General features: G+C 57.7%; 1 pseudogene; it reads right to left on the minus strand.

The window, feature by feature from the left end:
* Window positions 1–2067: 2067 nt before the first annotated feature.
* LOC144277869 (syntaxin-binding protein 2-like) lies at window positions 2068–17621 on the minus strand (annotated as a pseudogene).
* Between the last annotated feature and the right edge of the window lie 8336 nt (window positions 17622–25957).

Below are 25957 nucleotides of genomic sequence, written 5' to 3' on the forward strand. Positions count from 1 at the left end.
CTCCCACTGCCCCACCCCAAATCACCCCCTGGCCCCTCCACCCATGCACTGTATACAGCTTGCAGTTACTGTAAACTTCTCCCCCTCCCTGCTACCCCCACTGCCTCCCCCCAGCCGTGCTGTAAGCCCCCCAAGTCACCCCGCTCTGCCCCAAGCAATCTCCCTCCAGCAGGGTCTGCATGCAGGTCTCTTCAGGATGAACTTTTCTGCAAGCCTGGTGCAGCTTCACCTGTCCCTGGGTCCCAGCTCCGCCCTAGTCATGATCCCCCCAATCCAGGCCCAAAGGGCTTGGGGGCCCTGGCACAGCTGGCACTGGGAGACAGGGGCATCTTGGCACCCCATTCCCACCAGCCCCCAGGGCTGGGACCAGCAGTAATCAGCTCCCCCAGGCCCACTGCATGGGCTGATGCATGCAGCCCTCTCCAGCTGCCCTCACCAGGGCCTGGGGCAGAGCATGGCAGAGCCAGGGCAGAGGGGCTGGGCCTGTCTGCTGGACCCACCCTCCCTCCTGGCACCGACCAGGCCCATGGCCAGCTGTCTCAGGACTGCACCCCCCTCATGCTTCTGGGGGCAGGCTGAGGGGTACAGCGTGTGTGGCTGGGGTCCCCCTTGCTCAAGGTGCAGGCCCGGGGTGCACACGGAGCCCCATGTAAGGGCAGCCATGGGGGGAGCTGGCGAGCCCACAGTTGGGCAGGTGTCTCCACCGGAGCTTTTTAATTCCGCGCCCCCAATTCGCCACCCACCTGCCTGGCAGCCGCGCAGCAATTATCCAAATGGCTGTGAATTGGGGCTGATAATTCCCCACGGGGATCAGGGGTGGAAAGCTCCGCAGCTGAGCGGATTGGGGCTGGGCCCGAGCAGCAGATCCCAGGTGCCAGGGTCTCTCACCCCGTCCACAGCAGGCACACAGTGCTGGCAGGGCTCGTTTGCCCAGCAGGGAGACAGGAGCTGGCCCAGGGGGAGGGGAAACGGGGCCACATGGGCTCTATGGGACTGACCTGGGCCGGGGCACGTTCCCCAGCAGGCTGCGTGTGCAATTATTAGTAGGAGCATGAGGGGAGAGAAGGATGGGCAGAGCAAGGGGGGCTGGGAGGCAGGACTCCCGGGTTCTGTGCTGAGCTCTGGGAGGGGAGTAGGGTCTAGGGGTTAGATCAGGGGCTGGGAGGCAGGACTCCTGGGTTCCATGCCCAGCTCTGCCCCCAAATCCATGTGAGTCACTCCCGCTCTGGGTGTCTGTTATTGAGGTTTCGTGTCACACGGGTGCTGCTGGGCATTTTCCAAGCCCCCTGGGGGGCTGGGATCGTCTTTTGCCAAGCCTGGGGCACTCTGAGGCTGGCAGGTGCTGGGCAGCCATGGCAGGGTGAGATGGGTAGGGGCACAGGAGGGGTGCAATGCAGAGTCTGGGCTGCAGGGAGCACATAGGCTGAGAGTGCCTGACCTGGCTGGTCCCATCCTGCTGCGGAGAGGAACTGCATTTTCTGCCTCTGCCTGTCTCCCGCCCAGGGCAGCCCCCAGCTGGGCAGGGAAGCAGCCACCTGCCCTCCCGTGAACCAGCCAGGGGCACTGGGCTTGAAGGGGTGCTAGCCTAACATGGCCTAGGCCAGGCCCAGATGATCACAAACAGGGCGCACGCAGCCAGGCCTTCCCTGCGCCAAACCTGGCTCAGCCCAGGCCCCAACCCATGGCTGCATGGCCAAGTCAGTGCCCTCCAGCCCCCCGTCCTCCCCAACTGCCTGCAGTAGCCCTGCTGCTCCCCCCCCAGCCCCCTCCCCCCCCACTGGCCTGGCTGGGACACTGCAGGTCAGGGCGGGAGGGGTCACAGGCAACCAGAGCAGTCACTCTGTGCATCACGAAAATCTCCCGGGTCCTGGGTAAGGCGGGTTTGGTCCTTGGCACAGCGCAGCTCACAGACCTGAAGCCTCCTTCCCACCTCATGGGGTGCGCGACCATATGCGGCTGGCTGAGTGCCCCCTGGGCACCAAGGGAGCAGGGGATGAGCTGGGAGAGGGCAGGAGGGGCCACAGCCTGCAAGTAGGTTGAGAGGAGAAGTTAGACAACCCCCTACCCTCATGAGTGATGGGTCTGATCCCCCACCACGGTCACCCCTGCTCTGGGCCCTGATCCCCCATACACCTCCGGGACCTGGGGCAGGTCCTTGACCTGGCACTGGTCTCTCACTGTCTCCAGCTGGTGGGGGGTGGGGTTGCTGATGGCGCTAACCCCCACGCCCAGTGACTGCAGAGGCAGGACGAGTCTCCGAGCTGAGCCAGGGAAGCAGGGTGCGGGAAGGGTAGGAGAATGGGGCTCTCTCATAGCCCCTCCTTGTCTCCTTTCTCCCTCCAACGAAGGGGGGGGTTGGGGACACTGCCACTGCACCCCCAGCTGTTGGCACAGGCTAGAGGCTGCCAGAGGGGAGGCCTGGCCTGGCTGGCGGGACGAGCCTACACAGCTGCTCACACAATGCAGGTGCCAGCCAGGGCCCCAAGGGCTGGGGGCCAGCAGCAGCCAGGGTGGCGGGACCCTGGGGCAGCTCTAGGCACAGGAGGACGGAGGAGTTGGGGGTTGGGGCAAAGGCCAGGCCCTAGAGGGGGACCAAGGAGGCAGGTGTTCTGTCCCACATCTGAGCGGGAAGCAGGGGCTAGTGGTTAGAGCAGGGGCTGGGACGCAGAGGGCTGGGTTCCAGCGCTGATTCTGGGAGGGGCAGGGGCTGGGTGGGTATGGTTCACTGTGGGGGCCAGCCTGGGGGCTGGGCCCTGGTGCTTGCTCAGTGCCTGCCCCAACCCACACTTGCTGGAGACCCTATAGCTGGCTTGGGGGGACTCCTGGGGCTCCCTCCTGGTCCCTCTGGCACACGGACCAGAGGCAGAACAAGGCAGTAGGGGCAGGGGGACACAGGGAACTGTGGAGGTTCTGGGGCACGGCTGGGTGAGGCAGCACTGCACCAGCAGGGGGCGACCACAGGCCAGAGCAGAGCAGCCCCCAGGCCCTGGTCCAACAGTGAAAGGAGCAGCCACTGCCCCACCCTGCTCCCGGGTGCGGGGAGGCAGCGCTGGCCGGGTGACTCGGAGCCAGGACGCCTGGGACCTGCAGCAGGGCTGGAGGGGGAGCTGGGGAGATCCCGCTCCCTGGGCCCTCAGCCACCCACCCTGCCCTGTCCCCTCCCTTCCCCCGCCTGTGAACAGCAGCAGAGACCTCGGCCAGCCTTTGGCAATGCACTTCATTGGCCCAGGCACATGCCCGGCAGGGCAGTAGCCGGGGACTGGGCCAGCACTGACTTTGTGATCATGGGCGGGGGGGGCCTCAGAGCTGCGAACACACAAACTCTGCCCCCCCACCGAGGCCACTCCCTGTAAAGGAGGTCACTGCCTTTACCTGGGGTCACTCCAGCCAGCACAGCCCCACTGGCAGGCAAGAGGGAGGGGACCTCTAGGGCCCCTGGGATGCAGGGGGTGAGGCTTGGCACAGGAAGTGACCAAGTTGTTCCAAAGTGACAACTCTTTACTATTTAGGCTTAAATAGAGACTGGGAGTGGCTAACTCATTATGCAAGGTAGCCTATTTCCTCTTGTTTTTTCCTACCCCCCCCCCCCAGATGTTCTGGTTTAACTTGGTTTTAAACTTGGAGAGTGGTCAGTTTGGATGAGCTATTACCAGCAGGAGAGTGAGTCTGTGTGTGTATGGGGGTGGGTTTTTGGAGGGGGGTGAGGGAGTGAGAGAACCTGGATTTGTGCAGGAAATGGCCTAACTTCATTATCATGCACATTGTGTAAAGAGTTGTCACTTTGGATGGGCTATCACCAGCAGGAGAGTGAATTTGTGTGGGGGGGTGGAGGGTGAGAAAACCTGGATTTGTGCTGGAAATGGCCTAACCTGTTGCTCACTTTAGATAAGCTATTACCAGCAGGACAGTGGGGTGGGAGGAGGTATTGTTTCATATTCTCTGTGTATATATAAAGTCTGCTGCAGTTTCCACGGTATGCATCTGATGAAGTGAGCTGTAGCTCACGAAAGCTCATGCTCAAATAAATTGGTTAGTCTCTAAGGTGCCACAAGGACTCCTCATCTTAATAACAAGTGAGAAAGTATCAATTCAGAGTCAAATTGAGCAGTTTAGTTTTACAAGCGTCAATCTTAATAACAAGTGAGAAAGTATCAATTCAGAGTCAAATTGAGCAGTTTAGTTTTACAAGCGTCAATCTTAATAACAAGTGAGAAAGTATCAATTCAGAGTCAAATTGAGCAGTTTAGTTTTACAAGCGTCCATCTTAATAACAAGTGAGAAAGTATCAACTCAGAGTCAAATTGAGCAGTTTAGTTTTACAAGCGTCCATCTTAATAACAAGTGAGAAAGTATCAATTCAGAGTCAATATGAGTGGTTTAGTTTTACAAGCGTCAATCTTAATAACAAGTGAGAGAAAGTATCAATTTAGAGAAAGCAAAGCCAATTGAGCGGTTTGCAAGGTACGGTTTGCAAGCTTTAATACAGAATTGTAAATCAATATTGCAGATTTACAATTATGTCAAATAGAAGAATTATAAATGCAGATTTAATAAATATTATAAATCAATATTGCAGGTTTACAATTTCTTATGAACAGAATCACAAATATTGGAATATGCCTACACTGTGGCCTGGCACCGCACCCCTCGTGCCGCTGTACCCTGCACAGCCAGGCAAGAATCCACGCGCTAACAGTGTTCCTCACCCTTGGGTCTTCGAGGGGTGTGTGCAGGGGGTGAGCCATATCCCTATGGGAGTTACTGGGGGTGTCTGACTGGGCCCCCACACATGGTCCCTGGGCAATGAGAGGCCTGGGGAGCCAGCAGCCAGGAGATCAGGTGGCTAGATACAGGCCTTGTGGGACAAGCACCTCTGTTCCCAGACCCCTGGGTGCGGGAGGACAGAGGGTAGCATGGGCCCCCTGTGGGTGCTGGGCAGGCAGTTTTAGGGTCTCCCCCGCCCAGGGGGTCCCAACTGTCCCTGACCTGGGCATTCCAGCCACCCTTCCCCCAAGGACTCGCCCTACTCACCAGTCACCACTTCCCACTTGCCCCTGGTGGCCGGGGTCAATTCGTAGGCGCAGCGCATCTCAGACATGGACACCCCACCCAGCACGTAGATGATGAGGCACGGGCCCGTCTGGTACTCAGTCGCTGGCTTGTTCTTGTGCCAATGCCTGAAGCGGGAGCTGGGGGGAGAGAGGGGCAGTGTGGATACCAGGGGCTCGCTGAGGGAATGCCAGGTGTAGGGGTGGGCACTGCCCAAAGCGGGGGCTGGGGGGAGAGAGGGGCAGTGTGGATACTAGGGGCTTGCTGAGGGAATGCCGCATGGAAAGGCAGGGTCTGGAGGAGGATGGGAGGCAGGCCCTGCCCAAGGCAGGGGGACAGGAGTCCCAAAGCAGGCAGAAGGGAGTAGGGGAGGGTGGCACCTGCCCTGGGCTGGGGGTGCTGTCTAAAGCTCGTCCAGTCCCTTTCCTCTATCCTGGACCCTGGTGTGTTGAGGGACTGCTGGGGCGTGGGGGACATGGTAAGAGGGGTCCAGGGCTCCAGGCTCTTGGGCACCCCCTCCCCTGCAGAGGGCAGGGCCCTGGCCATGCACTCCCAGGCACAGAGGCTCCCACACCCTGGGGTGTGTGTGTCAGGGCTCTGCTGTCCACAGCCCAGCCAGGCTCAGCCTTACCTGACAGCAGCCTGGGAGCTGGTGGTAGGGACCGGGTCTGACACGAAGGGCCACAGACTCTTGTCCAGTTTGTCCTCAAGGATGTCCTGGCGGGGGAGGACAGATCAGCAGGGGCCAAGCAGCAGGAACCTCTGACCTGGTGGCCAAGCCAGGCCCCATTGGGGCGGAGGGGCTGAGATGGCTCCTCACTCAATGATTGACAGTCCCTGGGGGGGAGCAGCCTGGGGCCCACTTTCCAGGGTGGGGCATGGGGAGCCAGCAAAGAGCACGCTGACTCCTCCAGTGATGCCCCCAACTCCCCACATCCCCCTCAGCTGCTCAGTGCCCTGCTGTGACCTCCCTACCCATCCACCGTTATGGGGAGGGCAGAGACCTCCTGCAGCCGGATCCAGGGCCCCTCACCTGGGGTGGGGGAGGCAGGGGGCTGCCCTCAGTGCCCCTTCCCTGCTGCGGGCAGATCCAGGCCCTGCCTCTTGCTCCATGAGGTGTGTCCCAGCCACACAGGGGGCCCAGGCTATGATACATCCTAATGCCACATAATAGGGGCTTTTACATTAGTCCGCTGCTTTGACTTGTACAGGGAAGCTTAAGGCCTGCCAAGCTGTGGCTGGCGCAGAAGGGGGCGCCCCTGATTGGATTATGCATGGGACTGAGGTTACCGCAACTACCTGCCCCAAAATCCCACAGGAGGAACCATCACAATGCTGGAACAGGGGCCTGGGAGCCTCCCACCTGTGATCTGCCAGGGACAGGAGCTCGGGCGGGGGGTTAATTCTTGGCCTGGAGGAGCCCCAAGCCAGTAGCTTGAAGGCAACTAAGTGTGCCCCCCACCCCCTTGAGGAGTGCCCCACAGGACTGGGTGATGAGGGGCTCAGCCCCCAGCAAGGGTGGGGGGAAGGAGTGACCATGTCACCTTTCACAAGCTAAGCAGGTTTGGGCCCAGGCAGTGCTTGGATAGGAGACCTCTAAGGAAAAGCCACTGGGTGCTGGGAGGTGCAAGTGAGTCAGCAGAGGGTGCTCTATGACCCCAGGGAGTGGGCGGGGGGCTCTGCAGGGGGTGCTCTCCCCGGTCAGTCAGTGACCAGTACTGTACTGCAGGAGTTCATCCTTTAGATGAACGTCACACAGCTGCTCCTCACTGGAGGTTAGGCCAAGGTCCCTGCCAGCCATTCAGATTCGAGTGCCAGTCATGACAGTGTACTGCCTGGATCCTCTGCACTTCCAGCCCCACACACTGATCACCTCCTGCCCTAGACTCTTGGGCAGCGCTGCTGGGCGGCTGTTAACAGCTGCCTGCCACTCCTTAGGAAGAATTCAGCCCTGGTGAGGAACCCCTGTATATACCGCCCATGCCCCACCCCAGAGCTGGCAGCATCTCAGCACCGGGTAAGACAACTCCCCTGCACTCGTGTCTATGATTTAAGACCCTAAGGATGGCAGCAGGAGAGGACTCGCTGATGAGCCCCTCACATGGCTAGAGCCCTGCGCAGATACAAAAATGTGGATGTGCATCAGCCTGCAATCCACAAGCCGCCTTTTACCTGTATCCGCATCCACACCGGCAGCAGCTAGCGAGGGTGGGGAAGGGGTCTTGCAGGAAAGAGGCAGTGTGGAGGGGGCAGGGTCTCGAGGAGAAGGGGCAGCTTGGAGGGGGCGGGGTCTCGAGAAGGGACAGTGTGGGGGCGGGGTCTTGAGGAGAAGGGGCAGTGTGGAGGGGGTGGGGGCTGGGGGGGAAGGGGTTTCTCATCACGTGCCGCTCCTGGGGGGTCACGAGCGTACACGGCAGCAGCAGAGCATGTTGCATCACAGTGGGGTGGAGGGGTGGGGTGCCAGGGCCTCACCCTCTCCAATCCCAAATCCTGCTGCTCAGGAGCTGGTGGGGACACTGGTGCTGCTCGAGCTGCTGGACAGGAAGCCGCGCGGCGGGGCGAGTGGGTGCCGGACAGCCCCAACTCCGACGTGTTGCCTAGCCACTGGCTGTGGGCTGGCAGCCCCGAGTGCCCTGCGTGCCCCGGGCTGCCTGAGCTGGATGCCGCGGGCCAGGCGCTGCTGGGGAGTAGAGCCCTGCACGGTTGTATCTGCAGCCAATCCACTATCCGCAGAAATGGGGCACGGATATGCAGGGCTCTACACATGGCTGACCCCAAACCACCCCCTTGGGCCCAGCCTGCCAGTTGTGACCCCAGTCCCCAAGGCCAGGAAGCAGATGGCCCGGTACCTCCATGATGTTCTTGAGCATGGGGATCCAGTGGGAGAGCTGGTAGCTGGACTCCAGCCGCGCCTTCCTCTTCGGTCGCAGCTGCCTGCTCTAGGGGAGGAAGGGAGAGGGGGTGAGAGGCAGCAGCGAGGAGGTGCGGGGTGGGAATGGGGGCAGACAGGGAGAGCGTGGCCTACCTGAGTCGCGCCAGCCAGGCTGGCAGGGGAGAGGCAGAGAAAACAGAATGGATCACTGAGTGAGAGAGAGAGCGAGAGAGAGAGAGAGAGACTGATGGGAGAACAGAGCTGCTTCCCCCCATTCGCCGCATGGCCACCCCAAGCAGTGGTCACCAGCTCCAGTCGCTGGCGATCTGAGGTCCTGACTCCCAGTATCCTCTGCCAGGGCAGAAGAAGTCACCCCAGATGGGGAGTAACACGGGAGTCACCCTCATATGGGGAGGGTGTCACCCCACTGTACAGGGACAGAGGCCACCTCTGTGCTGGGAGTAGGTCACTGCCATAGGGTGGCACCTCCAGGATGGCCTGGGCTCCCCTGTGCAGCACAGATCTGCCCCCTGGCATGAGTACAGCTGCTGGCCCCTGGCCCCAGTCCCTTACCCCAGGCGTGAGAGAGATACCCAGGAACAGCATGTTGTGGATGATGTCTCTCTGCTGCTGGATGTTGGCATGCTGGATCAGCTTGGTGAGGTTCTCCTTGTCCACACCTGCACGGGGACAGACAGGTCAGCCCTAGCACCCCTGGGATGCACCCACAGCCCAGGCACACGAGTCCGTGGCCCCAGGAGTCCTAGTTCCCTGATCAAATCCTGAGATCCTGCTCTTCCCACCCCTCTCAGAGCTGGGGGTAAACCCAGGAGTCCTGGCTCCCAGGCCCCCTCTATCCCACTAGACCCCACTGCCCTCCCAGAGCTGAGCATAAAACCCAGGAGTCCTGGCTCCCAGCACCATCCGCTCTAACCCACTGAACCCCACACAGTTAATGATCGAATTTAGGTTCTTGCTGCTCCTCCCTCAACAGGTTCTCTCGGGCGCTGGGGTCAGGGGTCTCTCTAGTTCCCCCTGGCAGTGCAATGGGAGCCCCCGTCCCCCTGATCTGGGCTATTCCTATTCCTGCCTCTGCCACCTACTCCTGGCATGCTGCTCCATGCCTCAGTTTCCCCCCCTGTAACATGGGGATAGTGCTTTCACCTGTGACAGGGAGGCTTGGCAAGAGCCTCAGGAATATCCCTGGGGGGACTCAATGGGAGTCACAGCAGCAGGGTGTGCACAGAGCAGGATTTTCCCTCCCCAGCGCCGCTATCAGCTCCTGAGAATAGCCCAGATCAGACTGGGGCTGCAGGCTGGAGCCAGCTCTGCTGCAGCAAGTAGCTCCGGTGGTTAACAAGCATGCTGTCAGTCTCTTCCCTGGGTAGATGGTTTGGGCAGCCAGGTGTGTGCCAGGCTCCCCTCTGGAGGCAGGCCTGTACTGCCAGCTGTGAGTTACAGAGCATCTGTGCCATGGCAGCCAGCTATCCCAGAGGGGGCCCCCCTGCCCGAGATTGGTAGCATTATCCCCCTTTTACAGATGTGGAAACTGAGGGGTAAATAGGGGAGGTGACTTGCCCAAGGTCACCCAGCTGGGAATAGGGCCCGGGTCGCCCGTCCCAGTCCAGGGCTCTATCCACTAGGCAACACTGTCTTGGTCGATGGGAAAGTAGAGAGGAATGGTGCAGTCATGGATCCACAGGGTCGGTGCCAGGGTCCCAGCTGTGGAAATCTCTGGGAGGAAGCCCTTTGCTGTGCCAGACCCCAACAAGTCTCTCTCTTCCTCCAGGACAGGCCACATGGCCTTCCCGCCTCCTGAGACTGAACCACTAGTCTTTACCCCGTGAGCCCTGCCCAGCGAGTCCAGCTGGGACAGATCCTGGTAGAGACCCGTCCACTCCGCAGGGCCCGACGCCCCTCAGCCCGGGTGACAGGGCCACTCACCCAGCGTTGTCAGAACAGTCGGGTTTCTTAGGCACCTGGACCCCAGCCTGGGCAGCCCAGCCCACTGAAGGTTAAAGCAAGAGGCCGTTCTGGTCAGCCCAGAGCCCAGCTGAGCTGCAGAGAAACCTGTTTTCAGCTCCGGGTCTCTCACTCAGGGCCTGTCTACATGTAAACCACTTCAGCTGCTCCGCTTCAGTGACACTGCCTTTCCCATACCCCCGAGCGACACAGTGGCACCGACCCAAATGCCTCGTGTAGACCAGGCCTCGGCCTGACCTTGGTCAGTTCTCAGGCGAGAGCTCCCAGCTTCCCGCACTCATCCCCCAGCTCAAACCTTCCAACCCTGTGTTCTCGAGCTGGGGGCCCTGCTCCAATTCCCTGCTGGGAGCATCCAGCCAGGAGTCATTGGAGCTGGCACGGTCTTTCTGGCCCCCAGGCTGATCTGTGTTGGATTCCCTTCATTTCACCAAGACGGGGAGGTGACACCCCTCCCGCCCCGCATGACTCTTACCTTCCCCGAGAATCCTTCCCTTTCACCCCCTGCCAGAGAAGCCAGGAAATATATAGGGAAACTGAGGCACGCATCAGATTCATAAAAGATATTACAAACATTCCCAGTTGGTCACAGGTGCACAGTCTCCCAGCAACTCAGCAAAGGCTGGAAGCAAGAGCAGAGGCAACAGGAGAGAGAGATCTGGGCAGGCCTTGGATTTTACATCACTTTGCTTCTCCTAGGGGGGGCAGGAGCTACTGGGTTTCCCGTGTGAGAATCCAGGGCAGGGTGGGTTTGCAGCTGCCCTCTGCTGGGGGTGGGACGGGGATGGCAGGAGCTAGGGGAAGCCCACAGGCCAGGGCTGACTTGTGGCTAAGGCTCGGGAGAGCTGGGTTCTATTCCTGCTCTGGCAGACTCCCTGTATGCCTCAGTTTCCCTTCTGTAACACAGGCTACCCTGCCTCCCCTGGGAGGCTGAATTCATTAGTGAGATTCTGATACCATGGTGATGGGTGTAGGAGCACACACAGACAGGAGTGTCCAGGTGTGGAAGAGGCTCTGTGTGCGAAGCTTAGTTCTGTGACCGAACTGCCCTGTTTATAAACAAAGAGATTATGCTGGGCACACACTTCCCCAGTTGGTGCCTCGGTTTCCCCATCTATACAGAGGGGATAAGGACACTAGCCTTTGTAGAGCACTTTGAGATCTGCCCACAGCCAGTGTTAGAGAAGGGCTGGGGCCATTAATCCAGCCACACAGGGAATGCTATTGTTCTGCCAATCCCTCAGGATCTCCAAGGGTGTCTAGACCCCACCCCTCCCCCCGCCAGGATCTCCGAGCAGGTTCTAAATCACTCCTCCTTCCTTCTACTTCTCATGTGCTCCCCCGCGGCTCTGTCCCATGGCAAGGGCGTGGCCAACACAGCTCGCTCACCTCTCCCATGCTGGGTTCGTATGCCTTGAACACCTTGAGTTTGGCCAGCACAGCGTGCGCCAAGTGGAAGTTATCTTCATGGTCCCTGCAGCAAAGACAAACCCTGTGGGTCAGAAACAGCTCCTCCCCCAGGGGCACATGCACTTCCTGTAGGAGGTAACCAGGTACCCTTGCCCTTTGGGCACACTCACTTCCTGTAGAGGATGGCTGGGTACTTCTCCATGGCACACTCACTTCCTATAGGGGATAGCTGGGTACCTCTTCCCCTGGGCACACTCACTTCCTGTAGCGGATGGCTGGATACTCCTCCAGGGTTTCACACAATGTGGCAATCTGCTCTGCCAGATTCTCCATCTGCTTGTTCTTTTCGAAAAAGCGGTAGGGGCTGAACCAGTTGTGGAAGCTCTATGGCCTGTCCAGGGAGTACACCTTGGGGACAGGGGAGAGCAGAGATCAGACCCTGGTGCCAACTGCTTGCAGCCAGGCCAGCTGTGCCCCATAGACGCGCTGTTGGATCAGGCCAGCCTGGTGGAGCTGTAGCGAGCCCCTAGTGAGGGAGAGATCCCTTTGCCAGTGCCACTCCTGTTGTGGTACAGGGATAGCGAGCCAGAGATTCATGTACCAGCCTGGGATGAAGATGCCCCAGGTTCAGGTCCTTACTTGGCTGCAGACCCCCAGGTGCCCTCAATGTTGGGGGAGGGGGCTTGGCGATGCTTCTCGTCTGGCGAAAGCCCCAGCACAGCCACGGGCAAACCCGGCATCAAGGTGCGTCTGCCGCTGTCGCTTATTTCACTGGCCGAACAGAACGAGCCATGGGGACAAACGTTCTTGGACACCAATAAATAGTATCGGCCCATGAAGGGTTTGCTGGCGCAACGGGACGGGTGAGCCAGCAAAGCCTCCTGACGGACACTCAGCTTCTACCAGCCAAAGCTTCTCTTGGCACAGTTGGCACCAGTACCCCAGATGAAATCAGCTAGAGTAGCGAAAGGACTGCTTTGCCAGAGTAACGGCACCTACCCAGGGGCTCTGCCACCACAGCTGCACCAGTTACAGGGGGTATTTTTTCTCTCATGTCCCCGTAACAAACCCATACCAACAAAGCTTTTGTGTGTAGACCAGGCTCATGTCTCTCTGTGCCTCAGTTTCCCCATCAATGCAATGGGGCTGACACCACAGTCCTGCCCCTCAGGGGCAAGAGGGGGGAAATCCACTGATGACACAAGGAGGGGATGGGGTGGTTGGGTAAAGGGCAGGCGTGTGGAGTATCGGGCTGTCTTGCAGGCCTAGTATAAACCATCAGTAAGAGCTGGTAAAGCCAGGGAGGCAGGGCCCTCCTCCCCCATACATCTCCTCCCCCATCCATCTACCATCCCAGGTGCAAGCCAGCGATTCCACGTCTCACAGGGTGTGAGCAGCCAGCTAGTCCCTGCTGCCCTGTGCTGGCATCAAACCCGGGGCCCTAGAAGGGAAAGGTTCCCCCGCCAAGCCACATGAAACAATAAGGGTGGAGTGTCATACGTCACCATCCGCCCCGCAGACCTGCTCCTCCAAAGCCCGGCCACCCCTCACCCGGCTCTCGTAAGGCAGGAAGGCCATGTTGATCTCCTTGAGGGTTTTGATGACCTTGGTGATCCGTGACTTCCTCAGCTCCTTGAACAGAGGCTCAGGACAGGCTGCAAGGCAGAGGCAGTGGGTGGGAGTGACAGGCACAGGGCTCAGGACCCCCAGTACAGCGCCAGCCCCCACGGACGGGGCCAGACCGGGCACAGCAGGGGCAGTAGTGCTGCACGCCTGTGGGGAACCTGGGCAAGCCAGCAGGGCCACCCAGGAGTCAACGATGAATCCAGCCCCCCCGAACCAGAGTCATGCCGGGTTCTCGCCTTCTGCAGCATCAGCAGCGAGGGGGAGCCACAATCTCTCCTACGCAGCCCCTGTCTCACACCCTGCCCTCAGCCCCCCCGCAGGGCTGAGTGACCGGAGTGTACAACATAGGATGATGCACAAGGAGGAACGGGGACTTGGGCTCCCCCTGCCGCTGTAATGGGGAGAAGCAGATATGACCCTGACACACTGGGTATTCTGGTGCTCTCCCATCCCCCCACCGAGTTGGGACTGATGGAGCAATGCATGCTGGGAACGGTAGCCAGAGGCCGCCTTTCTGGGCACACGCTGCAGGTGTCTGTGAGCCGTGCTGGCTGGAGGCAGGCCCGTGGGGGAGAAGGGGGGGAAGGGATAGGTGGGGTCATTCGGTCTGGCCTGCTGGGGCTGCATCCCCTGCAGGAGGGCAGAGCATAATCAGGGTGCTGCGCACTGGTCTGCCGGCAGAGAGAGACCCCCCAACCCCAGGCTCCAGTGTGCCGCTGTCCAGGCTCCCAGCTGGGGGATCCCCCGACCCCCGATACTCACGGCTGAGGAAGAAGACGTGAACTGCCTTGTAGTTGAAGGTGGGGGTGCCCTGGAAGTCATTGATCAAAGCCTGCACCGACTGCAAAGGGGGAAGAAAGGGGGTGTTAGCACCTGCCGAGGCCCCTCCCTGCTGCTCAAATGGCCCAGCCCATGCCCAGCCCCTGGGAACTCAGGGCCTAGCATGATGCCATCAGGAGGTGGGCTGGTTTTTACCCCCCTGGCTCTGGGCTCCCTCCCCACCTGGAGCAGGGCTTGTGCCCATGTGTCCGGGACATCCTTAGGGCCCAGTCATATCTCTCGCTGCCACAGAAGTGTCCATGCCCGGCCACAGATGGGGCCTGGCATTGCCTTGCTGCTGAACTAAGTGGGCTCTGAGCAGTGCCCAGGGAACAGCCGGCCGAGCAGCAATCCCAGGCAACTACCATCAGGGCCCCCTCCCTCCCCGGGCGCCATGCTGGTCACCTGCAGCTTCGCCACGCCAGCTAGCCTGGCAGGGTGTTTGGAACCTGTTCAGACCCCTCGACCAGCCATTGTGACAGGTGAGAACCTGGCTGCCCTGTCCCAAGCCCCAGGCCCCAGCTCGCAGTCCTCTCCTACAGCGCTCCCTCCGCGGGCAGCCCCTGCGGGTTCTGGGCTTCACCCTGCTCTGCCAGCGTCCCCTGCCCCTGGTCTCCCTCCACTCACCTTGCTGCTGCAGATGCAGGAGCCTCCTCCTCAACAGCCCCTGCTCCCTGAGCCTCTGCCTCAGCGAGTCTCCTTCGCTTTGAGTCTCAGCTGAGGTCGCCTCTCTCCGCCTGCTGCACCTGCCCATCCAATCCGCACAGGATTGCACTGCGGAGAGGTCTGGGGGACAGTCTGTGCCTCACGTGGCAAAGAACATGAAGCCCAGCTCCGGGGAAGCAGCCTCCTGGGGAGCCCCTACTGGCCCCATTCCCATCCTGATGTTGTGCTGCACACAGAGAAATGGAACGAGGGGAGTCTCCGTGTTCCCCTAGGAAAGCCCTGTAGGCCATTGGCCCAACATCTCCACCACCTTCCTGCCGTGCCGAATGCTCCCTCTGCCGCACCGGCCTAACCCGCTGCTCCACATCCCCCAGCCCAGTCCATGCCGGGGGCTCAATAACCTTCCTGGCCAATGGTGCATACTGCCCCCATGCTTGGCACTCTCCTGCTCCTCCTCCCACCCAGGCTGATTCACTGGTCCCAGTGATCTGATCCGGTGTGTGTGTGTGGGGGAGATATGGGGCTAGCTGGACAAGCTGGGTCTGATCTAGCGCGGTGGGAAGGCAGACATACCCAAGCCTAGCTGGGGACGGAAGATGGGCTAGACAGAGCAGGGATCTGATCCAGCCTGGAAAAGCTCAGATTCCTAATGAATCTCAAGAGGCTGGAGGGGGAGGAGCATGATATATGGATACAGCATATCCCCAGGGGGACACCAGGGCAACAGGTTCGGCCTGCTTACCTTCCATTCTCTTTCCTTCTTCACGCTGTGAAGGACAACACTGAGGATCTCTGCGAGGGAAAGAGACGGGGATTAGTGGTGGGGCTCAGACGGGATGGCTGTGCCCTGAGCCAGGACCCTCTGGCTGGTGGAAGGACGCCTCGGGGAAGTGGCTCAGAGGCTGCTTTCAGGCCAGATAGTGTTGTGCTCCTAGCAGAGCCCCCAGTCAGCGATCGTGGTGGGGTGACAGGCTAGATGGGCCATGGGTCTGATCCCCCTTCCTTTCTGCCAGGCTGGATACGAGCGCAGCTGAACTAAGGATCTGGCCCCGTGCAGGAAGAAAACAGATCCTGTCCAGCACCTCTTGACTGGAGGGGATCCAGGGACCCTCACTGTGTATGGGGGACAGCAACACAACAAAGACTTCAAATTCTGAGTCCTGCACATAGAACCCCTCCAAGGCATGCCCCACTCAGGGAACTGCTGGCCTGTCTCCTGGGCACCTTCCACGGCCCAGCTAAGCAATTAGATAGTCAGCTCTTCAGGCCAAGCACCATCTTTTTGTTGGTGATGACTGGCACTCCTGGGCACCACTGTAATACACCTAATGAATAATGTACAACGCCTTGCAAAATGGGGCCTTGGTCCATGACTGGGGCTCCTGGGTGCTACCATAATACATCTGTTTGTTTTACCCCTACGAAGCACCTGATTCTGGCTGGCCCCGTAGGGCAATAGCCCCGAGACCCTGACCTGTGCTCTCACTCTCACGCCAACTCCCGGTAGCTGGTGTGCATGAATGCACTGCCCAACACACTATGTTTCCCCCATAACTCAAGCAATGCCTCTCCCTACCCCACCTCTAGCCCATCAGGACTTGGCTGCTCGGTCCTAATGAGGCTCCAGGGGCTATTCTGCACCAGGACGCGCTGGCCTCCCTGCTGCTTTCCTGCAGTTCCTTTACACCTGTGGCATGCGGACGCCCCGTTCACTGGGGCACGTGGGGCTCGAGTGCACGGTAAGGGGCCGGCAGCACAGACTGGATCCAGACATGGTGAAGGCAGACACGAACCTGCTTTCTCCACGCATCTCCGCCCAGGCATTTCGACCCTGAACTGCAGCTACACCCCCACCCCCCACGCCAGCCCTGGACTGCCCCCACCAGCTGTGCCAGTGCCCCTCGCTACTGACTGGAGCCCTTGCTATCTCAGCCCTGGGTTCCCACCCACTCCCAGCTCCGCCAGTGCCCCTCACTCCTGTCCACAGCCCCCTGCTCTGCCAGCCCTGGTCTGTCCCCCCCCAGCTCTGCCTCACTCCTGACCTGCAGCTATTCCAGTCCTGGGATCCCTGCCTCACGGCTCTGCAGATGCCCCTCATTCCTGACTGCAGCCCCCTGCTATCCCAGCCCTTTGCTCCCCTCCCACCCCCCATTCCCAGCTCCACCAGTGCCCCTCACTCCTGACCCGCAGCTATTCCAGTCCTGGGTTCCCCCCTTCACGGCTCTGCAGATGCCCTTCACTCCTGACCCGCAGCACCCTGCTATTCCTGTTCAGAGACCCCTCTTGAACCAGGGCAGTATGGCCCACCCCAAGTATTCAAAAGTCACGTGTCAGGCCCTCCTAATTGTGCGATTTAGTGAGGAAAAGCTAAGAGAAGAGCTAAGGGTTATTAGCACCACCGGCCGTCCTGAGCTGTGGGCCACTTTTGCTCTGTCCCAGTTCTGGGGGCAACCATGGAACATCAGAACTGAATCCACTTTCCAAGGTTCTTTTAAACCCCAAGTCTGTGGTCTGGATTTAGCCACAGGCCCCGTCCACTGCAGCCTGGGCTGGAGATTCAGCAGTGGGTTGGGCTTCTGAAGTAACAGAAGTGGGTTGGGCTTCTGAAGTGTAAGGCTTTACCTTGATCTCTCCTACATTACAGCTATCGCCTACGCCAGCTCTGTGTTGGGGCGGGGCAGAAGTGTACTGCTTCACTACGTTACAAAGTGGCTATGACGTCATTTTTCTCCTCGCGCGCAGCCGTTACCCGTTCTGACAGGCTGTTTATAATGCTAACTTTACTAGTTTTCAGAGGTTGTCGGGGTGGGGGGGGTGCAAGGTGGAAGTTTCCCCCCTAGTGCACAAAATATCCTTGCACCGGCCCTGGTGGGAGTCATCCTGATGGAAAGAGATGACGACGATGACGCCCCCGCAAAATGCAGCTCCTATGGGAGGGGGCAGCCCTTGGGGGTGGGGCAGACAGCCTCCTCCCCTTCCTGGTGTGTGACAGGCAGGCGGGGGGGAGCTCTCTGCTCCGACTGACTCCTAATCCTCCCCGACGGTGAGACACCCCCAGGAGCACCCCTCCCAGGGCTCCACAACTGGGCCCTGCCCCCCCAGATCCACACCCAACCAGACCCTGCCCCCGACCGGGCTCAGACCCCCCGGCTCCGCACTCACTCTTGCGCACCACCGCCTTCAGCCCGGACGGGGCCATCTCCGCCTCTTGCCACGTCCCCTCGAGCCCTGTGGGTAGAAGTAGGACTCAGCTGTGTGCGGGGTGGGGCTGGAGTCAGGACTCCTGGGTTCTGGCCTGGCTCTGCTCCTGACCTTGGGCACGCCCTGGCCTCTCCCTGCCGTGCTCTGGGGAGTGTCTGTGACGCTGGACGACGGCCCCTAGTGACGCTGAAATCAGTCACTGGTGGATGGGCCCGGCCCCCCCTAGTGTCACTGATGGACGGGCCCAGCCCCCCCAGTGACTGATTTCAGTATAAAGCAACTGGGGTGCTGGCGGGTCGATGTCTGCAAGGCTGAAGACGGCCGAACGCCGCAGCCCCCCACTTCTGGCGCTGCGGGGGCTGGGCCTGGGCACCAAGGGGCGGGCGCCCAGTGACAGGGCCACGCAGGTCCCCACTGAACCCCCACCTGATCATGTGGGGCGCAGAGGGAGGCGGGGGCCTCGGGCAGGGTTAAAGCGAGGACTGGGTTGGGGTAGGGGGGCCTCAGCCCACTCCAGTCAGGGCCCCCGAGCTGCAAGTCCCCCCTCCAACCAGTGTCCCCCCCCTCAGCAGTGCCCCTCGCCCCCCCCTCCACCCACCTGCCCCCTCGCTCAGGCCCCTCGCCCACCTCCACCCAGCCCCCCTCAGCCAGGCCCCGTGTTGTACCCAGGAACAGGAGCAGGTCGAATGGAGCGAACGGCCTCTGCCCGTCTCGCCCCGTCAGGAATGGCGTCCTTCAGCGCTGCCGGGGGCGGGGAGGGCTGGAGCCGTGCGCGCCCAGCGACTGGCATGGACTGTACCGCTGCTCAGCCAGTCCCGGCCCTTCCTGCATGGAGCAGCAGGAAAACATGGTACAGTCCCAGCCGGGGTGGAAACAGTCTGAGGTAAAATTGTCCTGGGAGCTGCCAATGGCGGGAAAAACCGGTTGGATCCAGCTGTGACTGGGCCATGATCACCGTAAACAACAAGATGGCGGTCACAAGATGGCCGTTCCGACGCCATCTTGGATTGCTGCTCTGTCTTTACAAACCCCATATTGAATTTAACATATTTTAACAGACTATAATCCTATAACAAAACACACCCAACAGTATACAGAGCAGTATAAACAAGTCATTGTCTGTATGACATTTTAGTTTGTCCTGGCTTTGCTAAAGCTTTTTGTGTAGCCTGTTGGTGTACCCCCGGAAGACCTCTGCGTACCCCCAGGGGCACCCGTAACCCTGGTTGAGAACCACTGGGTTAGAGAAATGTGTGTGTGTGTGTGTCTAGGAATCAGGACTCCTGGGGTCTATCCTGACTGCGAGTGGAGTGGGGTCTAATGGTTAGAGCAGAGAGCTGGCAGGTAGGATTCCTGGGTTCTAGTCCAGGCTATGCAACTGATTCATTCTGTGACATGGTTTGTTCTGCCTTGTCCTCCTGTGACATGTGGAGCGCAAAGACCTGCCCCAGCCCTTCCCTTCCGGCTGGGTGGTGCAGGAATTAATGTCCGTAGAGCCTGGGCTCTAAGATCCTGGAGCAAAGCGTCCTGGAGAAGGAATTAGTTCCCCAAGCTTGACTGGCTCCCTGCCCCATCCTTCCCTCCATCAATCAGAACGAATCCCTCATGGCAGAGCTGTTGTCTGGTTACCCGCAGTGCAGACCCAATCTATTGTGTCCTGGCTGCTGTTCAGCTCAGGTTAACAGCATGGTCTGTTTCTGTGAACTCCCCCAGAGCTTTCGAATGGAAGTGAGAGTCTTCTTCACATCCTGCTCTAAACGGTGAGTAGTGTCGCTCTGTGGCTGTTGAACAGCTGCTGCATTCCTACCCCAGAGGTGGCATCATTTCAGTGCTGGGTGGGTGATCCCTGTGTAGTGTTGTTGAGTGCTGTTGCACATCAGCTATGCTCCATCCAGAGCTGTCTGCATTTCAATGCCAGGTGAGTGATCCCTGTATTGTGTTGTGGGGGGGAGGGGTAGCTCAGTGGTTTGAGCATTGACCTGCTAAACCTAGGGTGGTGAGTTCAATCCTTGAGGGGGGGCCATTTAGGGATCTGGGGCAAAAACTGGGGATTGGCCCTGCTTTGAGCAGGGGGTTGGACTAGATGATCTCCTGAGGTCCCTTCCAACCCTCATGTTCTATGATATGCTGCTGCGCTCCACCCCAGAGGTATTTGTATTTCAGTGCTGGGCGAGCAATCCGTGTGTTGTTATGCAGCTACTACGCTCCACTCCAGAAGTGGCTGCAATTCAGTGAAGGGTGAATGAAAGTCCATGTCTCATTTTGCAAAGCATGGGTTCTCCAAGCAAGGGTGCTGTCTGTCCCATGTTCCTGCTCAATAGACTCTGGATTCTTAGCATCAGCGGAGCTACATTTTGAGCAGTGGTGGAACCAGGAGGCAGCTGGGTCATTGGTGGTTCCACCTTCAGTTATACCTATTGGCTTGAAAAGGCGCCACACATATACCTAATGGCTGCCGAGGGGGGCAGTTGCCCCCTGGCCCGCTATTAGCTCTGCCACTGATTCTTTTTAAATGTTCATTGCGCTGCTTCCACCAGCCACTTTGATTTCGTTTTGTTTTACAGACCCAAGCAAAACGCAAGCGGCAACCTGGCCAGAAGCAGATCCGTGTAATTGAACAGACTCATCCAATTACTGAGCCTTCCCAGAGCCAGGTGCTGCCCTCACGATACATCAAACCTAGAGGACCTGCTAGGCTCCCAGTAGATGTAGCCTAGAGCCAAACGCAGGCCAGGCAATGTGGCTTCGCCCATGGAGTTCAGGTCCAGGGATTCAGTAGGGAGTAAATGGCCAGCACTGGATGCTTCAGGTTTTGGTGCCCACCCAGAGACGGCTGGGGGCTGATTTTCAATTACACACCTGTGGCTGGCCCAGGCCGGCTGACTCCAGCTCCCGGGGCTCGGGCTAAGGGGCTGTTTAACTGCGGTGTAGCCTTTGGGGCTCAGGCTGGAGCTTCGACTCTAGGACGATGCGAGGTGGGAGGTTCCCAGAGCTCGGGCTCCAGCCCGAGCCAGAACGTCTGCACCACAAATAAACAGCTGCTCAGCTCGAGCCCTGTGAGCCGGAGTCAGCTGGCCCGGGCCAGCCGTGGGCACGTAACTGCAGTGTAGACACACCCTAAGTGCCCACAAGCCCCCTGGGAGCTGCGGATATTTAGCACCTCTGAAATCTAGGCCCCAGGTGTCTCAAAGTTAGGGGCCATTCAAAATCTTCTTGCCAGTGTCTTCCTCCACCCCCCACTGCTCCTCGGATGTTCCTGTTAACTGCTGGAAATGGCCCACCTTGATTATCACTACAAAAGGTTTTCTCCTCCCCGCTCTCCTGCTGGTAATAGCTCATCTTAAGTGATCCCTCTCCTTACAGTGTATATGATAACACCCATTTTTTCATGTTCTGGGTGTATATAAATCTCCTCACTGTATTTTCCACTGAATGCATCCGATAAAGTGAGCTGTAGCTCACGAAAGCTTATGCTCAAATAAATTGGTTAGTCTCTAAGGGTATGTCTACACTACGAAATTAGGTCGAATTTATAGAAGTCGGTTTTGTGGAAAGCGTTTTTATACAGTTGATTGTGTGTGTCCCCACACAAATGCTCTAAGTGCATGTAGTCGGTGGAATGTGTCCACAGTACCGAGGCAACCGTCAATTTCCGGAGCATTGTACTGTGGGTGGCTATCCCACAGTTCCCGCAGTCTCCGCCGCCCATTTGAATTCTGGGTAGAAATCCCAGTGCCTGATGGGGCTAAAACATTGTCGCGGGTGGTTCTAGGTACATATCGTCAGGCCCCCGTTCCCTCCCTCCCTCCAGGAAAGCAAGGGCAGACAATCGTTTTGTGCCTTTTTTCTTGAGTTACCTGTGCAGACGCCATACCACGGCAAGCATGGAGCCCGCTCAGATCACTTTGGCAATTAGGAGCTCATTAAACACCACACGCCTTATCCAGCAGTATATGCAGCCCACCAGAACCTGGCAAAGCGATACCGGACAAGTAGGCGACGTCAGCGTGGTGACATGAGTGATGAGGACATGGACACAGACTTCTCTCAAAGCACGGGCCCCGGCAATGTGGGCATCATGGTGCTAATGGGGCAGGTTCATGCGGTAGAATGCCGATTCTGGGCCTGGGAAACAAGCACAGACTGGTGGGACCGCATAGTGTTGCAGGTCTGGGACGATTCCCAGGGGTTGCGAAACTTTCGCATGCATAAGGGCACTTTCATGGAACTTTGTGACTTGCTTTCCCCTGCCCTGAGGCACAAGAATACCAAGATGAGAGCAGCCCTAACAGTTGAGAAGCAAATGGCAATAGCCCTGTGGAAGCTTGCAACGCCAGACAGCTACCGGTCAGTCAGGAATCAATTTGGAGTGGGCAAATCTACTGTGGGGGCTGCTGGGATGCAAGTAGCCAACGCAATCAAAGATCTGCTGATATCAAGGGTAGTGACCCTGGGAAATGTGCAGGTCATAGTGGATGGGTTTGCTGCAATGGGATTCCCTAACTGTGGTGGGGCCGTAGACGGAACCCATATCCCTATCTTGGCACCAGAGCACGAAGCGGGCGAGTACATAAACCGCAAGGGGTACTTTTCAATAGTGCTGCAAGCACTGGTGGATCACAAGGGACGTTTCACCAACACCAACGTGGGATGGCCGGGAAAGGTACACGAGGCTTGCATCTTCAGGAACTCTGGTCTGTTTCAAAAGCTGCATGAAGGAACTTTATTCCCAGACCAGAAAATAACTGTTGGGGATGTTGAAATGCCTATAGTTATCCTTGGGGACCCAGCCTACCCCTTAATGCCATGGCTGATGAAGCCATACACAGGCAGCCTAGACAGTAGTCAGGAGCTGTTCAGCTACAGGCTGAGCAAGTGCAGAATGGTGGTAGAATGTGCATTTGGACATTTAAAAGCATGCTGGTGCGGTTTACTGACTCGGTTAGACCTCAGCAAAACCAATATTCCCACTGTTATTACTGCTTGCTGTGCGCTCCGCAATATCTGTGAGAGTAAAGGGGAGACGTTTATGGCGGGGTGGGAGATTGAGGCAAATCGCCTGGCTGCTGGTTACGCACAGCCAGACACCAGGGCGGTTAGAAGAGCACAGGAGGGCGCGGTACGCATCAGAGAAGCTTTGAAAACCAGTTTCATAACTGGACAGGCTACGGTGTGAAAGTTCTGTTTGTTTCTCCCTGATGAAACCCCCCGCCCCTTGGTTCACTCTATTTCCCTGTAAGCTAAGCACCCTCCCCTCCTCCCTTCGATCACCACTTGCAGAGGCAATAAAGTCATTGTTGCTTCACATTCATGCATTCTTTATTCATTCAGCACACAAATAGGGGGATAACTACCAAGGTAGCCCAGGAGGGGTGGTGGAGGAGGGAAGGACAAGGCTACACAGCACTTTAAAAGTTTAAAACTTGAAAACTTATTGAATGCCAGCCTTCTGTTGCTTGGGCAATCCTCTGGGGTGGAGTGGCTGTGTGGCCGGAGGCCCCCCCACTGCGTTCTTGGGTGTCTGGGTGAGGAGGCTATGGAACTTGGGTAGGAGGGCGGTTGGTTACACAGGGGCTGTAGCGGCGGTCTGTGCTCCTGCTGCCTTTCCTGCAGCTCAACCATACGCTGGAGCATATTGGTTTGATCCTCCAGCAGCCTCCTCTCATGACGCTGCCGCCACCTTTCAGCTTCAGCCCTCTCTTCAGCCCGCCACTTACTCTCGTCAGCCCGCCACTTACTCTCTTCAGCCCACCACCTCTCCTCCTGGTCATATTGTGCTTTCCTGCACTCTGACATTGTCTGCCTCCACGCATTCGTCCGTGCTTTGTCAGTGTGGCAGGATAGCATGAGCTCAGAGAACATTTCATCATGAGTGCGTTTTTTCACCTTCTAATCTTCACTAGCCTCTGGGAAGCAGAAGACCCTGTGATCCTTGAAACACATGCAGCTGGTGGAGAAAAAAAAAAGACAGTGTATTTAAAAAGACACATTTTCTAGAACAATGGCTACACTCTTTCACGCTAAACCTTGCTGTTAACATTATATACACAGCACGTGTGCTTTCGTTCCAAGGTCGCATTTTGCCTCCCCCCACCACGTGGCTAGACCCTCCCCGTGGCTAACAGCGGAGAACATTTCTGTTCAGCCATAGGCAAACAGCCCAGCAGGAATGGGCACCTCTCAATGTCCCCTTAAGAAAAGCACCCTATTTCAACCAGGTGACCATGAATGATATCACTCTCCTGAGGATAACACAGAGAGATAAAGAACGGATGTTGTTAGAATGCCAGCAAACATACACTGCAATGCTTTGTTCTACAATGATTCCCGAGTATGTGCTACTGGCCTGGTGTGGTAAAGTGTCCTACCATGGTGGACAGAATAAGGCTGCCCTCCCCAGAAACCTTTTGCAAAGGCTTTGGGAGTACATCCAGGAGAGTCGCAAATGCCAGGGCAAATTAATCATTACACATGCTTGCTTTTAAACCATGTATGCTATTTTAAAAGGTACACTCACCAGAGGTCTCTTCTCCGCCTGGCGGGTCCGGGAGGCAGCCTTGGGTGGGTTCGGGGGGTACTGGCTCCAGGTCCAGGGTGAGAAACAGTTCCTGGCTGTTGGGAAAACCGGTTTCTCCACTTGCTTGCTGTGAGCTATGTACAACTTCATCATCATCATCTTCCTCGTCCCCAAAACCTGCTTCTGTGTTGCCTCCATCTCCGTTGAAGGATCAAACAACACGGCTGGGGTAGTGGTGGCTGAACCCCCTAAAATGGCATGCAGCTCATCATAGAAGCGGCATGTTTGGGGCTCTGACCTGGAGCAGCCGTTTGCCTCTCTGGTTTTCTGGTAGGCTTGCCTCAGCTCCTTAAGTTTCATGCAGCATTGCTTCGGGTCCCTGTTATGGCCTCTGTCCTTCATGCCCTGGGAGATTTTGACAAAAGTGTTGGCATTTTGAAAACTGGAATGGAGTTCTGATAGCACGGATTCCTCTCCCCATACAGAGATCAGATCCCGTACCTCCTGTTCGGTCCATGCTGGAGCTCTCTTGCGATTCTGTGACTCCATCATGGTCACCTCTGCTGATGAGCTCTGGCCAGCGTGGCAAGCTGCAGGTGACCATGCAAACAGGAAATTCAAATTCAAAAGTTTGCGGGTCTTTTCCTGTCTACCTGGCCAGTGCATCTGAGTTGAGAGTGCTGTCCAGAGCGGGCACAATGGAGCACTCTGGGATAGCTCCCGGAGGCCAATACCATCTAATTGCATCCATAGTACCCCAAATTCAACCCGGCAAGGCCGATTTAAGTGCTAATCCCCTTGTCTGAGGTGGAGTATGGAAATCGATTTTAAGAGCCCTTTAAGTCGAAAAAAAGGGCTTCATCGTGTGGACGGGTGCAGGGTTAAATCGATTTAACGCTGCTAAATTTGACCTCAACTCCTAGTGTGGACCAGGGCCTAGTGTGGTTGCAGTTCTACATCTTTATACCCGTGGAGCTTATTCCGCTTCTCCTATAGGAATAGCGATCCCAGGATTAGCACTCCTATACCAGCATAACCGCCTCAACACGAGGGTGCCTCACTTCCACTGTACTGGTATAGCCAGTGGCTCAACCCTTCTATTTGATGCCTGGGCTTCTGACTCTGAAAACATGGTCGTCATCTTCTGTAACCTTGACATAACTCAAGCATAGCATGTGACATTACAGCAGGACCTGCTGTTTATAAATATAGTACCTTCCCCACCAGTACTGTTGTCATTCCTGACTCACTCTCTCTCTCTCTCTCTCTCTCTCTCTCTCTCTCTCTCTCTCTCTCTTTTCAGGCTCTCTGTGAGGCTCTTGCTATGGGAAGGAGCAGCCTGGAGAAGAGCTGAAGCTTTTAAACTTTGTCAATATTTTTAAACTTGTAGATTCCCTACCATTGGGGTGTTGGGGTGTCCAGGTGGAAGGGGTGTCAGGGTGGAAGGACTGTCTAGTTACAGGAAGTCAGACTTGATGGTCCAATGTCCCATTAAATTCTGCGAAATTATGTAACTGGAAAATGGCCCTTCCTGAGACCCTGCACTGGCCTCACCCGGCATCTTGCCAAGCCCAGACCGGCTGTATGTTCGCAGGCACGTTTCTTCCAAACCAGAAGTGGGAAACGTGATAGGCTGTGAGGCCAAGGCCAAGGGAACCATCGAGAGCTAGGCAGGGCTGGACGATCCTCAGGGCTTTGGGAAGAGAGGAAGGAGCAAACCCCTCCCTTATTAGGGAAAATGAGGGCCAGTGAAACATGCCCAGGGCTAGGGAATATAAACGCCAACTCAGGAAAGGTAAGGACACCATGAGGCGGGG

This window comes from Eretmochelys imbricata, chromosome 20, assembly GCF_965152235.1.
Source record: "Eretmochelys imbricata isolate rEreImb1 chromosome 20, rEreImb1.hap1, whole genome shotgun sequence".
NCBI classification, from domain to species: domain Eukaryota; kingdom Metazoa; phylum Chordata; order Testudines; family Cheloniidae; genus Eretmochelys; species Eretmochelys imbricata.